Raw genomic sequence first — 17,353 nt, 5'->3', positions numbered from 1 at the left:
TTTACTGTAACCCTTGTACCTTCACAGTGACGATGAAACACAGAAATTGCAGCGGAATTAAATATAAAGGACACAATGCCAACTTAAGTACAAGAAAACTGAGTCTTCTTAGGGTCTATGTTATGAGCGCTTCCTGTGTCACCAGTTTTACATTCCGATGCACCTCTGCAGGGTTACTGTATCACTTGGAGCCTCCCATTGACGATGAAACACAGAAATTGCATCGGAATTAAATATAGGAGACACAATGCCGACTTAAGTACAGAAAGACTGAGTCTTCCTACTGTCTATGATTTAAGCGTTTCCTGTGTCACCAGTTTTACATTCCGATGCACCTCTGCAGGTTTACTGTATCCCTTGGATATTCCCATGGTCGATGGAACACAGAAATTGCATCGGAATTAAATATAAGAGATACAATGCCGACCTAGGTACATGAAGATTGAGTCTTCCTACTGTGTATGTTTTGAGCGTTTCCTGCGTCACCAATTTTACATTCCGATGCACCTCTGCAGGTTTACTGTATCCATTGGACCTTCCCATTGACGATGAAACACAGAAATTGCATCGGAATTAAATATAAGAGACACAATGCCGACTTAAGAACAGGAAGGCTGAGTCTTCCTACTGTCTATGTTTTGAGCGTTTCCTGAGTCACCAGTTTTACATTCCGATGCACCTCTGCAGGTTTACTGTGTCCCTTGGATCTTCCCATTTGACGATGAAACACAGAAATTGCATCGGAATTAAATATAAGAGACACAATGCCGACTTAAGTACAGGAACATTGAGTCTTCCTACTGTCTATGTTTTGAGCGTTTCCTGCGTCACCAGTTTTACATTCCGATGCACCTCTGCAGGTTTACTGTATCCATTGGACCTTCCCATTGACGATGAAACACAGAAATTACATCGGAATTAAATATAAAAGACACAACGTTGACTTAAGTACAAGAAAACTGAGTCTTCTTGCGGTCTATCTTTTGAGCGTTTCCAGTGTCACCAGTTCTACATTCCGATGCACCTCTGGTGGTTTACTTTATCCATTGGACCTTCCCATGGATGATGAAACAAAGAAATTGCATCGGAATTAAATATATGAGACACAATGCCGACTTAGGTACAGGAAGACTGAGTCTTCCTAGTGTCTATGATTTGAGCGTGTCCTGTGTCACCAGTTTTACATTCCGATGCACCTCTGTAGGGTTACTGTATCCCTTGGACGTTCCCATTGACGATGAAACACAGAAATTGCATCGGAATTAAATATAAGAGACACAATGCCGACTTAAGTACAGAAAGACTGAGCCTTCCTACTGTCTATGTTTTGAGCGTTTCCTGTGTCACCAGTTTTACATTCCGATGCACCTCTGCAGGTTTACTGTATCCCTTGCACATTCCCATTGACAATGAAACACAGAAATTTCATCGGAATTTAATATAACAGACACAATGCCGACTTAAGTACAGGAAGACTGAGTCTTCCTACTGTCTATGATTTGAGCGTTTCCTGTGTCACCAGTTTTACATTCCGATGCACCTCTGCAGGTTTACTGTATCCATTGGACCTTCCCATGGACGATGGAACACAGAAATTACATCGGAATTAAATATAAGAGACACAACGTTGACTTAGGTACAAGAAAACTGAGTCTTCTTACGGTCTATGTTTTGAGCGTTTCCAGTGTCACCAGTTTTACATTCCGATGCACCTCTGGAGGTTTACTATATCCATTGGACCTTCCCATTGGCGATGAAACACCGAAAATGCATAAGAATTAAATATAAGAGACACAATGCCGACTTAAGTACAGGTAGAATGAGTATTCCTACTGTCTATGTTTTGAGCGTTTCCTGTGTCACCAGTTTAAATTCCGATCCACCTCTGCAAGTTTACTGTATCCATTGGATCTTCTCATTGACGAAGAAACACAGAAATTGCATCAGAATTAAATATAAGAGACACAACGCCGACTTAAGTACAAGAAAACTGAGTCTTCTTAGGGTCTATGTTTTGATCGCTTCCTGTGTCACCAGTTTTACATTCCGATGCACCTCTGCAGGGTTACTGTATCCCTTGGACGTTCCCATTGACGATGAAACACAGAAATTGCATCGGAATTAAATATAAGAGACACAATGCCAACTTTAGAACAGGAAGGCTGAGACTTCCTACTGTCTATGATTTGAGCGTTTCCTGTGTCACCAGTTTTACATTCCAATGCACCTCTGCAGGTTTGCTGCATCCCTTGGACGTTCCCATTGACGATGAAACACAGAAATTTCATCGGAATTAAATATAAGAGACACAATGCCGACTTTAGAACAGGAAGGCTGAGCCTTCCTACTGTCTATGTTTTGAGCGTTTCCTGCGTCACCAGTTTTACATTCCGATGCACCTCTGCATGTTTACTGTATCCATTGGACCTTCCCATTGACGATGAAACACAGATATTACATCGGAATTAAATATAAGAGACACAACGTTGACTTAGGTACAAGAAAACTGAGTCTTCTTACGGTCTATGTTTTGAGCGTTTCCAGTGTCACCAGTTTTACATTCCGATGCACCTCTGGAGGTTTACTATATCCATTGGACCTTCCCATTGGCGATGAAATACCGAAAATGCATAAGAATTAAATATAAGAGACACAATGCCGACTTAAGTACAGGTAGAATGAGTCTTCCTACTGTCTATGTTTTGAGCGTGTCCTGTGTCACCAGTTTTACATTCCGATGCACCTCTGTAGGGTTACTGTATCCCTTGGACGTTCCCATAGACGATGAAACACAGAAATTGCATCGGAATTAAATATAAGAGACACAATGCCGACTTAAGTACAGAAAGACTGAGCCTTCCTACTGTCTATGTTTTGAGCGTTTCCTGTGTCACCAGTTTTACATTCCGATGCACCTCTGCAGGTTTACTGTATCCCTTGCACATTCCCATTGACAATGAAACACAGATATTTCATCGAAATTTAATATAACAGACACAATGCCGACTTAAGTACAGGAAGACTGAGTCTTCCTACTGTCTATGATTTGAGCGTTTCCTGTGTCACCAGTTTTACATTCCGATGCACCTCTGCAGGTTTACTGTATCCATTGGACCTTCCCATGGACGATGGAACACAGAAATTACATCGGAATTAAATATAAGAGACACAACGTTGACTTAGGTACAAGAAAACTGAGTCTTCTTACGGTCTATGTTTTGAGCGTTTCCAGTGTCACCAGTTTTACATACCGATGCACCTCTGGAGGTTTACTATATCCATTGGACCTTCCCATTGGCGATGAAACACCGAAAATGCATAAGAATTAAATATAAGAGACACAATGCTGACTTAAGTACAGGTAGAATGAGTATTCCTACTGTCTATGTTTTGAGCGTTTCCTGTGTCACCAGTTTAAATTCCGATCCACCTCTGCAAGTTTACTGTATCCATTGGATCTTCTCATTGACGAAGAAACACAGAAATTGCATCGGAATTAAATATAAGAGACACAACGCCGACTTAAGTACAAGAAAACTGAGTCTTCTTAGGGTCTATGTTTTGATCGCTTCCTGTGTCACCAGTTTTACATTCCGATGCACCTCTGCAGGGTTACTGTATCCCTTGGACGTTCCCATTGACGATGAAACACAGATATTGCATCGGAATTAAATATAAGAGACACAATGCCGACTTTAGAACAGGAAGGCTGAGACTTCCTACTGTCTATGATTTGAGCGTTTCCTGTGTCACCAGTTTTACATTCCAATGCACCTCTGCAGGTTTGCTGCATCCCTTGGACGTTCCCATTGACGATGAAACACAGAAATTTCATCGGAATTAAATATAAGAGACACAATGCCGACTTTAGAACAGGAAGGCTGAGCCTTCCTACTGTCTATGTTTTGAGCGTTTCCTGCGTCACCAGTTTTACATTCCGATGCACCTCTGCATGTTTACTGTATCCATTGGACCTTCCCATTGACGATGAAACACAGAAATTACATCGGAATTAAATATAAGAGACACAACGTTGACTTAAGTACAAGAAAACTGAGCGTTCTTACGGTCTATGTTTTGAGCGTTTCCAGTGTCACCAGTTTTACATTCCGATGCAACTCTGCAGGTTTACTGTATCCATTGGACCATCCCATGGACGATGAAACACAGACATTGCATCGGAATTAAATATAAGAGACACAATGCCGACTTAGGTACAGGAAGACTGAGTCTTCCTACTGTCTATGTTTTGAGCGTGTCCTGTGTCACCAGTTTTACATTCCGATGCACCTCTGCAGGTTTACTGTATCCCTTGGATATTCCCATGGACGATGGAACACAGAAATTGCATCGGAATTAAATATAAGAGACACAATGCCGACTTAGGTACAGGAAATTTGAGTCTTACTACTGTGTATGTTTTGAGCGTTTCCTGATTCACCAATTTTACATTCCGATGCACCTCTGCAGGTTTACTGTATCCATTGGACCTTCCCATTGACGATGAAACACAGAAATTGCATCGGAATTAAATATAAGAGACACAATGCCGACTTAAGAAGAGGAAAGCTGAGTCCTCCTACTGTCTATGTTTTGAGCGTTTCCTGAGTCACCAGTTTTACATTCCGATTCACCTCTGCAGGTTTACTGTATCCCTTGGATCTTCCCATTTGACGATAAAACACAGAAATTGCATCGGAATTAAATATAAGAGACACAGTGCTGACTTAAGTACAGGAACATTGAGTCTTCCTACTGTCTATGTTTTGAGCGTTTCCTGCGTCACCAGTTTTACATTCCATTGCACCACTGCAGGGTCACTGTATCCATTGGACCTTCCCATTGACGATGAAACACAGAAATTACTTCGGAATTAAATATAAAAGACACAACGTTGAATTAAGTACAAGATAACTGAGTCTTCTTGCGGTCTATCTTTTGAGCGTTTCCAGTGTCACCAGTTTTACATTCCGATGCACCTCTGGAGGTTTACTTTATCCATTGGTCCTTCCCATGGACGATGAAACAAAGAAATTGCATCGGAATTAAATATATGAGACACAATGCCGACTTAGGTACAGGAAGACTGAGTTTTCCTACTGTCTATGTTTTGAGCGTGTCCTGTGTCACCAGTTTTACATTCCGATGCACCTCTGCAGGGTTACTGTATCCCTTGGACCTTTCCATTGACGATGAAACACAGAAATTGCATCGGAATTAAATATAAGCGTCACAATGCCGACTTAAGTACAGAAAGACTGAGTCTTCCTACTGTCTATGTTTTGAGCGTTTCCTGTGTCACCAGTTTTACATTCCGATGCACCTGTCCAGGTTTACTGTATCCCTTGGATTTTCCCATTGACGATGAAACACAGAAATTACATCGGAATTAAATATAAGAGACACAATGCCGACTTAAGTACAGGAAGATTGAGTCTTCCTACTGTGTATGTTTTGAGCGTTTCCAGTGTCACCAGTTTTACATTCCGATGCACCTCTGGAGGTTTACTTTATCCATTGGGCCTTCCCATTGACGACGAAACACAGAAATTGCATCGGATATAAATATAAGAGACACAATACCGACTTAAGTACAGTAAGGCTGAGTCTTCCTACTGTCTATGTTTTGAGCGTTTCCTGTGTCACCAGTTTTACATTCCGACGCACCTCTGCAGGTTTACTGTATCCCTTGGAACTTCCCATTGACGATGAAACACAGAAATTGCACCGCAATTAAATATAAGAGACACAATTACGACTTAAGTACAGGAACATTGAGTCTTCCTACTGTCTATGTTTTGAGCGTTTCCTGCGTCACCAGTTTTACATTCCGATGCACCTCTGCAGGTTTACTGTATCCCTTGGACTTTACCATTGACGATGAAACACAGAATTTGCGTCGGAATTAAATATAAGAGACAAATTGCCGACTTAAGTACAGAAAGACTGAGTCTTCCTACTGTCTATGTTTTGAGCGTTTCCTGGTTCACCAGTTTTACATTCCGATGCACCTCTGCAGGTTTACTGTATCCATTGGACCTTCCCATTGACGATGAAACACAGAAATTACATCGGAATTAAATATAAAAGACACAACGTTGACTTCAGTTCAAGAAAACTGGGTCTTCTTGCGGTCTATGTTTTGAGCGGTTCCAGTGTCACCAGTTTTACATTCCGATGCACCTCTGCAGGTTTACTGTATCCATTGGACCTTCCCATGGACGATGAAACACAGAAATTGCATCGGAATGAAATATAAGAGAAACAACTCCGACTTAGGTACAGGAAGACTGAGTCTTCCTACTGTCTATGATTTGAGCGTTTCCTGTGTCACCTGTTTTACAATCCGATGCGCCTCTGCAGGTTTACTGTAACCCTTGTACCTTCACAGTGACGATGAAACACAGAAATTGCATCGGAATTAAATATAAAGGACACAATGCCAACTTAAGTACAAGAAAACTGAGTCTTATTAGGGTCTATGTTATGAGCGCTTCCTGTGTCACCAGTTTTACATTCCGATGCACCTCTGCAGGTTTACTGTATCCCTTGGATATTCCCATGGACGATGGAACACAGAAATTGCATCGGAATTAAATATAAGAGACACAATGCCGACTTAGGTACAGGAAGATTGAGTCTTCCTACTGTCTATGTTTTGAGCGTTTCCTGCGTCACCAATTTTACATTCCGATGCACCTCTGCAGGTTTACTGTATCCATTGGACCTTCCCATTGACGATGAAACACAGAAATTGCATCGGAATTAAATATAAGAGACACAATGCCGACTTAAGAACAGGAAGGCTGAGTCTTCCTACTGTCTATGTTTTGAGCGTTTCCTGAGTCACCAGTTTTACATTCCGATGCACCTCTGCAGGTTTACTGTGTCCCTTGGATCTTCCCATTTGACGATGAAACACAGAAATTGCATCGGAATTAAATATAAGAGACACAATGCCGACTTAAGTACAGGAACATTGAGTCTTCCTACTGTCTATGTTTTGAGCGTTTCCTGCGTCACCAGTTTTACATTCCGATGCACCTCTGCAGGTTTACTGTATCCATTGGACCTTCCCATTGACGATGAAACACAGAAATTACATCGGAATTAAATATAAAAGACACAACGTTGACTTAAGTACAAGAAAACTGAGTCTTCTTGCGGTCGATGTTTTGAGCGTTTCCAGTGTCACCAGTTCTACATTCCGATGCACCTCTGGAGGTTTACTTTATCCATTGGACCTTCCCATGGATGATGAAACAAAGAAATTGCATCGGAATTAAATATATGAGACACAATGCCGACTTAGGTACAGGAAGACTGAGTCTTCCTACTGTCTATGTTTTGAGCGTGTCCTGTGTCACCAGTTTTACATTCCGATGCACCTCTGTAGGGTTACTGTATCCCTTGGACGTTCCCATTGACGATGAAACACAGAAATTGCATCGGAATTAAATATAAGAGACACAATGCCGACTTAAGTACAGAAAGACTGAGCCTTCCTACTGTCTATGTTTTGAGCGTTTCCTGTGTCACCAGTTTTACATTCCGATGCACCTCTGCAGGTTTACTGTATCCCTTGCACATTCCCATTGACAATGAAACACAGAAATTTCATCGGAATTTAATATAACAGACACAATGCCGACTTAAGTACAGGAAGACTGAGTCTTCCTACTGTCTATGATTTGAGCGTTTCCTGTGTCACCAGTTTTACATTCCGATGCACCTCTGCAGGTTTACTGTATCCATTGGACCTTTCCATGGACGATGGAACACAGAAATTACATCGGAATTAAATATAAGAGACACAACGTTGACTTAGGTACAAGAAAACTGAGTCTTCTTACGGACTATGTTTTGAGCGTTTCCAGTGTCACCAGTTTTACATTCCGATGCACCTCTGGAGGTTTACTATATCCATTGGACCTTCCCATTGGCGATGAAACACCGAAAATGCATAAGAATTAAATATAAGAGACACAATGCCGACTTAAGTACAGGTAGAATGAGTATTCCTACTGTCTATGTTTTGAGCGTTTCCTGTGTCACCAGTTTAAATTCCGATCCACCTCTGCAAGTTTACTGTATCCATTGGATCTTCTCATTGACGAAGAAACACAGAAATTGCATCGGAATTAAATATAAGAGACACAACGACGACTTAAGTACAAGAAAACTGAGTCTTCTTAGGGTCTATGTTTTGATCGCTTCCTGTGTCACCAGTTTTACATTCCGATGCACCTCTGCAGGGTTACTGTATCCCTTGGACGTTCCCATTGACGATGAAACACAGAAATTGCATCGGAATTAAATATAAGAGACACAATGCCGACTTTAGAACAGGAAGGCTGAGACTTCCTACTGTCTATGATTTGAGCGTTTCCTGTGTCACCAGTTTTACATTCCAATGCACCTCTGCAGGTTTGCTGCATCCCTTGGACGTTCCCATTCACGATGAAACACAGAAATTTCATCGGAATTAAATATAAGAGACACAATGCCGACTTTAGAACAGGAAGGCTGAGCCTTCCTACTGTCTATGTTTTGAGCGTTTCCTGCGTCACCAGTTTTACATTCCGATGCACCTCTGCATGTTTACTGTATCCATTGGACCTTCCCATTGACGATGAAACACAGAAATTACATCGGAATTAAATATAAGAGACACAACGTTGACTTAAGTACAAGAAAACTGAGCGTTCTTACGGTCTATGTTTTGAGCGTTTCCAGTGTCACCAGTTTTACATTCCGATGCACCTCTGCAGGTTTACTGTATCCATTGGACCATCCCATGGACGATGAAACACAGAAATTGCATCGGAATTAAATATAAGAGACACAATGCCGACTTAGGTACAGGAAGACTGAGTCTTCCTACTGTCTATGTTTAGAGCGTGTCCTGTGTCACCAGTTTTACATTCCGATGCACCTCTGTAGGGTTACTGTATCCCTTGGACGTTCCCATAGACGATGAAACACAGAAATTGCATCGGAATTAAATATAAGAGACACAATGCCGACTTAAGTACAGAAAGACTGAGCCTTCCTACTGTCTATGTTTTGAGCGTTTCCTGTGTCACCAGTTTTACATTCCGATGCACCTCTGCAGGTTTACTGTATCCCTTGCACATTCCCATTGACAATGAAACACAGAAATTTCATCGGAATTTAATATAACAGACACAATGCCGACTTAAGTACAGGAAGACTGAGTCTTCCTACTGTCTATGATTTGAGCGTTTCCTGTGTCACCAGTTTTACATTCCGATGCACCTCTGCAGGTTTACTGTATCCATTGGACCTTTCCATGGACGATGGAACACAGAAATTACATCGGAATTAAATATAAGAGACACAACGTTGACTTAGGTACAAGAAAACTGAGTCTTCTTACGGTCTATGTTTTGAGCGTTTCCAGTGTCACCAGTTTTACATTCCGATGCACCTCTGGAGGTTTACTATATCCATTGGACCTTCCCATTGGCGATGAAACACCGAAAATGCATAAGAATTAAATATAAGAGACACAATGCCGACTTAAGTACAGGTAGAATGAGTATTCCTACTGTCTATGTTTTGAGCGTTTCCTGTGTCACCAGTTTAAATTCCGATCCACCTCTGCAAGTTTACTGTATCCATTGGATCTTCTCATTGACGAAGAAACACAGAAATTGCATCGGAATTAAATATAAGAGACACAACGACGACTTAAGTACATGAAAACTGAGTCTTCTTAGGGTCTATGTTTTGATCGCTTCCTGTGTCACCAGTTTTACATTCCGATGCACCTCTGCAGGGTTACTGTATCCCTTGGACGTTCCCATTGACGATGAAACACAGAAATTGCATCGGAATTAAATATAAGAGACACAATGCCGACTTTAGAACAGGAAGGCTGAGACTTCCTACTGTCTATGATTTGAGCGTTTCCTGTGTCACCAGTTTTACATTCCAATGCACCTCTGCAGGTTTGCTGCATCCCTTGGACGTTCCCATTCACGATGAAACACAGAAATTTCATCGGAATTAAATATAAGAGACACAATGCCGACTTTAGAACAGGAAGGCTGAGCCTTCCTACTGTCTATGTTTTGAGCGTTTCCTGCGTCACCAGTTTTACATTCCGATGCACCTCTGCATGTTTACTGTATCCATTGGACCTTCCCATTGACGATGAAACACAGAAATTACATCGGAATTAAATATAAGAGACACAACGTTGACTTAAGTACAAGAAAACTGAGCGTTCTTACGGTCTATGTTTTGAGCGTTTCCAGTGTCACCAGTTTTACATTCCGATGCACCTCTGCAGGTTTACTGTATCCATTGGACCATCCCATGGACGATGAAACACAGAAATTGCATCGGAATTAAATATAAGAGACACAATGCCGACTTAGGTACAGGAAGACTGAGTCTTCCTACTGTCTATGTTTTGAGCGTGTCCTGTGTCACCAGTTTTACATTCCGATGCACCTCTGTAGGGTTACTGTATCCCTTGGACGTTCCCATAGACGATGAAACACAGAAATTGCATCGGAATTAAATATAAGAGACACAATGCCGACTTAAGTACAGAAAGACTGAGCCTTCCTACTGTCTATGTTTTGAGCGTTTCCTGTGTCACCAGTTTTACATTCCGATGTACCTCTGCAGGTTTACTGTATCCCTTGCACATTCCCATTGACAATGAAACACAGAAATTTCATCGGAATTTAATATAACAGACACAATGCCGACTTAAGTACTGGAAGACTGAGTCTTCCTACTGTCTATGATTTGAGCGTTTCCTGTGTCACCAGTTTTACATTCCGATGCACCTCTGCAGGTTTACTGTATCCATTGGACCTTCCCATGGACGATGGAACACAGAAATTACATCGGAATTAAATATAAGAGACACAACGTTGACTTAGGTACAAGAAAACTGAGTCTTCTTACGGTCTATGTTTTGAGCGTTTCCAGTGTCACCAGTTTTACATTCCGATGCACCTCTGGAGGTTTACTATATCCATTGGACCTTCCCATTGGCGATGAAACACCGAAAATGCATAAGAATTAAATATAAGAGACACAATGCCGACTTAAGTACAGGTAGAATGAGTATTCCTACTGTCTATGTTTTGAGCGTTTCCTGTGTCACCAGTTTAAATTCCGATCCACCTCTGCAAGTTTACTGTATCCATTGGATCTTCTCATTGACGAAGAAACACAGAAATTGCATCGGAATTAAATATACGAGACACAACGCCGACTTAAGTACAAGAAAACTGAGTCTTCTTAGGGTCTATGTTTTGATCGCTTCCTGTGTCACCAGTTTTACATTCCGATGCACCTCTGCAGGGTTACTGTATCCCTTGGACGTTCCCATTGACGATGAAACACAGAAATTGCGTCGGAATTAAATATAAGAGACACAATGCCGACTTTAGAACAGGAAGGCTGAGACTTCCTACTGTCTATGATTTGAGCGTTTCCTGTGTCACCAGTTTTACATTGCAATGCACCTCTGCAGGTTTGCTGCATCCCTTGGACGTTCCCATTGACGATGAAACACAGAAATTTCATCGGAATTAAATATAAGAGACACAATGCCGACTTTAGAACAGGAAGGCTGAGCCTTCCTACTGTCTATGTTTTGAGCGTTTCCTGCGTCACCAGTTTTACATTCCGATGCACCTCTGCATGTTTACTGTATCCATTGGACCTTCCCATTGACGATGAAACACAGAAATTACATCGGAATTAAATATAAGAGTCACAACGTTGACTTAAGTACAAGAAAACTGAGCGTTCTTACGGTCTATGTTTTGAGCGTTTCCAGTGTCACCAGTTTTACATTCCGATGCACCTCTGCAGGTTTACTGTATCCATTGGACCATCCCATGGACGATGAAACATAGAAATTGCATCGGAATTAGATATAAGAGACACAATGCCGACTTAGGTACAGGAAGACTGAGTCTTCCTACTGTCTATGTTTTGAGCGTGTCCTGTGTCACCAGTTTTACATTCCGATGCACCTCTGTAGGGTTACTGTATCCCTTGGACGTTCCCATAGACGATGAAACACAGAAATTGCATCGGAATTAAATATAAGAGACACAATGCCGACTTAAGTACAGAAAGACTGAGCCTTCCTACTGTCTATGTTTTGAGCGTTTCCTGTGTCACCAGTTTTACATTCCGATGCACCTCTGCAGGTTTACTGTATCCCTTGCACATTCCCATTGACAATGAAACACAGAAATTTCATCGAAATTTAATATAACAGACACAATGCCGACTTAAGTACAGGAAGACTGAGTCTTCCTACTGTCTATGATTTGAGCGTTTCCTGTGTCACCAGTTTTACATTCCGATGCACCTCTGCAGGTTTACTGTATCCATTGGACCTTCCCATGGACGATGGAACACAGAAATTACATCGGAATTAAATATAAGAGACACAACGTTGACTTAGGTACAAGAAAACTGAGTCTTCTTACGGTCTATGTTTTGAGCGTTTCCAGTGTCACCAGTTTTACATACCGATGCACCTCTGGAGGTTTACTATATCCATTGGACCTTCCCATTGGCGATGAAACACCGAAAATGCATAAGAATTAAATATAAGAGACACAATGCCGACTTAAGTACAGGTAGAATGAGTATTCCTACTGTCTATGTTTTGAGCGTTTCCTGTGTCACCAGTTTAAATTCCGATCCACCTCTGCAAGTTTACTGTATCCATTGGATCTTCTCATTGACGAAGAAACACAGAAATTGCATCGGAATTAAATATAAGAGACACAACGCCGACTTAAGTACAAGAAAACTGAGTCTTCTTAGGGTCTATGTTTTGATCGCTTCCTGTGTCACCAGTTTTACATTCCGATGCACCTCTGCAGGGTTACTGTATCCCTTGGACGTTCCCATTGACGATGAAACACAGAAATTGCATCGGAATTAAATATAAGAGACACAATGCCGACTTTAGAACAGGAAGGCTGAGACTTCCTACTGTCTATGATTTGAGCGTTTCCTGTGTCACCAGTTTTACATTCCAATGTACCTCTGCAGGTTTGCTGCATCCCTTGGACGTTCCCATTGACGATGAAACACAGAAATTTCATCGGAATTAAATATAAGAGACACAATGCCGACTTTAGAACAGGAAGGCTGAGCCTTCCTACTGTCTATGTTTTGAGCGTTTACTGCGTCACCAGTTTTACATTCCGATGCACCTCTGCATGTTTACTGTATCCATTGGACCTTCCCATTGACGATGAAACACAGAAATTACATCGGAATTAAATATAAGAGACACAACGTTGACTTAAGTACAAGAAAACTGAGCGTTCTTACGGTCTATGTTTTGAGCGTTTCCAGTGTCACCAGTTTTACATTCCGATGCACCTCTGCAGGTTTACTGTATCCATTGGACCATCCCATGGACGATGAAACACAGAAATTGCATCGGAATTAAATATAAGAGACACAATGCCGACTTAGGTACAGGAAGACTGAGTCTTCCTACTGTCTATGTTTTGAGCGTGTCCTGTGTCACCAGTTTTACATTCCGATGCACCTCTGCAGGTTTACTGTATCCCGTGGATATTCCCATGGACGATGGAACACAGAAATTGCATCGGAATTAAATATAAGAGACACAATGCCGACTTAGGTACAGGAAGATTGAGTCTTACTACTGTGTATGTTTTGAGCGTTTCCTGCGTCACCAATTTTACATTCCGATGCACCTCTGCAGGTTTACTGTATCCATTGGACCTTCCCATTGACGATGAAACACAGAAATTGCATCGGAATTAAATATAAGAGACACAATGCCGACTTAAGAAGAGGAAAGCTGAGTCCTCCTACTGTCTATGTTTTGAGCGTTTCCTGAGTCACCAGTTTTACATTCCGATTCACCTCTGCAGGTTTACTGTATCCCTTGGATCTTCCCATTTGACGATAAAACACAGAAATTGCATCGGAATTAAATATAAGAGACACAGTGCTGACTTAAGTACAGGAACATTGAGTCTTCCTACTGTCTATGTTTTGAGCGTTTCCTGCGTCACCAGTTTTACATTCCATTGCACCACTGCAGGTTCACTGTATCCATTGGACCTTCCCATTGACGATGAAACACAGAAATTACATCGGAATTAAATATAAAAGACACAACGTTGAATTAAGTACAAGATAACTGAGTCTTCTTGCGGTCTATCTTTTGAGCGTTTCCAGTGTCACCAGTTTTACATTCCGATGCACCTCTGGAGGTTTACTTTATCCATTGGTCCTTCCCATGGACGATGAAACAAAGAAATTGCATCGGAATTAAATATATGAGACACAATGCCGACTTAGGTACAGGAAGACTGAGTTTTCCTACTGTCTATGTTTTGAGCGTGTCCTGTGTCACCAGTTTTACATTCCGATGCACCTCTGCAGGGTTACTGTATCCCTTGGACCTTTCCATTGACGATGAAACACAGAAATTGCATCGGAATTAAATATAAGCGTCACAATGCCGACTTAAGTACAGAAAGACTGAGTCTTCCTACTGTCTATGTTTTGAGCGTTTCCTGTGTCACCAGTTTTACATTCCGATGCACCTGTCCAGGTTTACTGTATCCCTTGGATTTTCCCATTGACGATGAAACACAGAAATTACATCGGAATTAAATATAAGAGACACAATGCCGACTTAAGTACAGGAAGATTGAGTCTTCCTACTGTGTATGTTTTGAGCGTTTCCAGTGTCACCAGTTTTACATTCCGATGCACCTCTGGAGGTTTACTTTATCCATTGGACCTTCCCATGGACGATGAAACACAGAAATTGCATCGGAATTAAATATATGAGACACAATGCCGACTTAGGTACAGGAAGACTGAGTCTTCCTACTGTCTATGTTTTGAGCGTGTCCTGTGTCACCAGTTTTACATTCTAATGCATCTCTGTAGGGTTACTGTATCCCTTGGACGTTCCCATTGACGATGAAACACAGAAATTGCATCGGAATTAAATATAAGAGACACAATGCCGACTTAAGTACAGAAAGACTGAGTCTTCATACTGTCTATGCTTTGAGCGTTTCCTGTGTCAGCAGTTTTACATTCCGATGCACCTCTGCAGGTTTACTGTATCCCTTGCACCTTCCCATTGACAATGAAACACAGAAATTACATCGTAATTTAATATAACAGACACAATGCCGACTTAAGTACAGGAAGACTGAGTCTTCCTACTGTCTATGTTTTGAGCGTGTCCTATGTCACCAGTTTTACATTCCGATGCACCTCTGCAGGTTTACTGTATCCCTTGCACCTTCACAGTGACGATGAAACACAGAAATTGCATTGGAATTAAATATAAAAGACACAATGCCGACTTAAGTACAAGAAAATAGAGTCTTCTTAGGGTCTATGTTATGAGCGCTTCCTGTGTCACCAGATTTACATCCGATGCACCTCTGCAGTGTTACTGTATCCCTTGGACCTTCCCATTGACGATTAAAACACAGAAATTACATCGGAATTAAATATAAGAGACACAATGCCGACTTAAGTACAGAAAGACTGAGTCTACCTACTGTCTATGTTTTGAGCGTTTCGTGTGTCACCAGTTTTACATTCCGAAGCACCTCTGAAGGTTTACTGTATCCCTTGCACCTTCCCATTGACAATGAAGCACAGAAATTACATCGGAATTAAATATAACAGACACAATGCCGACTTTAGTACAGGAAGACTGAGTCTTCCTACTGTCTATGTTTTGAGCGTTTCCTGTGTCACCAGTTTTACATTCCGATGCACCTCTGCAGGTTTACTGTATCCCTTGGACTTTACCATTGAAGATGAAACACAGAAATTGCATCGGAATTAAATATAAGACACACAATGCCGACTTAAGTACAGGAAGACTGAGTCTTCCTACTGTCTATGTTTTGAGCGTTTCCTGTGTCACCAGTTTTACATTCCGATCCACCTCTGCAGGTTTACTGTATCCATTGGGCCTTCCCATTGACGACGAAACACAGAAATTGCATCGGATTTAAATATAAGAGACACAATGCCGACTTAAGTACAGGAAGGCTGAGTCTTCCTACTGTCTATGTTTTGAGCGTTTCCTGTGTCACCGGTTTTATATTCCGATGCACCTCTGCAGGTTTACTGTATCCCTTGGATCTTCCCATTGACGATGAAACACAGAAATTGCACAGGAATTAAATATAAGGGACACAATGCCGACTTAAGTACAGGAACATTGAGTCATCCTACTGTCTATGTTTTGAGCGTTTCCTGCGTCACCAGTTTCACATTCCGATGCACCTCTGCAGGTTTACTGTATCCATTGGACCTTCCCATTGACGATGAAACACAGAAATTATATCGGAATTACATATGAAAAACACAACGTTGACTTAAGTACAAGAAAACTGAGTCTTCTTGCGGTCTATGTTTTGAGCGTTTCCAGTGTCACCAGTTTTACATTCCGATGCACCTCTGCAGGTTTACTGTATCCATTGGACCTTCCCATGGACGATGAAACACAGAAATTGCATCGGAATTAAATATAAGGGACACAACTCCGACTTAGGTACAGGAAGACTGAGTCTTCCTACTTTCTTTGTTTTGAGCGTGTCCTGTGTCACCAGTTTTACATTCCGATGCGCCTCTGCAGGTTTACTGTAACCCTTTGTACCTTCACAGTGACGATGAAACACCGAAATTGCATCGGAATTAAATATAAAGGACACAATGCCGACTTAAGTACAAGAAAACTGAGTCTTCTTAGGGTCTATGTAATGAGCGCTTCCTTTGTCACGAGTTTTACATGCCGATGCACCTCTGCAGGGTTACTGTATCCCTTGGACCTTCCCATTGACGATGAAACACAGAAATTGCATCGGAATTAAAAATTGAAGACACAATGCCGACTTAAGTACAGAAAGACTTAGTCTTCCTACTGTCTATGTTTTGAGCGTGTCCTGTGTCACCAGTTTTACATTCCGATGCACCTCTGCAGGTTTACTGTATCCCTTGGATATTCCCATGGACGATGGAACACAGAAATTGCATCGGAATTAAATATAAGAGACACAATGCCGACTTAGGTACAGGAAGATTGAGTCTTACTACTGTGTATGTTTTGAGCGTTTCCTGTGTCACCAATTTTACATTCCGATGCACCTCTGCAGGTTTACTGTATCCATTGGACCTTCCCATTGACGATGAAACACAGAAATTGCATCGGAATTAAATATAAGAGACACAATGCCGACTTAAGAAGAGGAAAGCTGAGTCCTCCTACTGTCTATGATTTGAGCGTTTCCTGAGTCACCAGTTTTACATT

The sequence above is a fragment of the Schistocerca nitens genome, chromosome 9 (assembly GCF_023898315.1).
Source record: "Schistocerca nitens isolate TAMUIC-IGC-003100 chromosome 9, iqSchNite1.1, whole genome shotgun sequence".
Lineage (NCBI taxonomy): Eukaryota > Metazoa > Arthropoda > Insecta > Orthoptera > Acrididae > Schistocerca > Schistocerca nitens.
Note: the sequence above shows the minus strand (reverse complement) of the source record.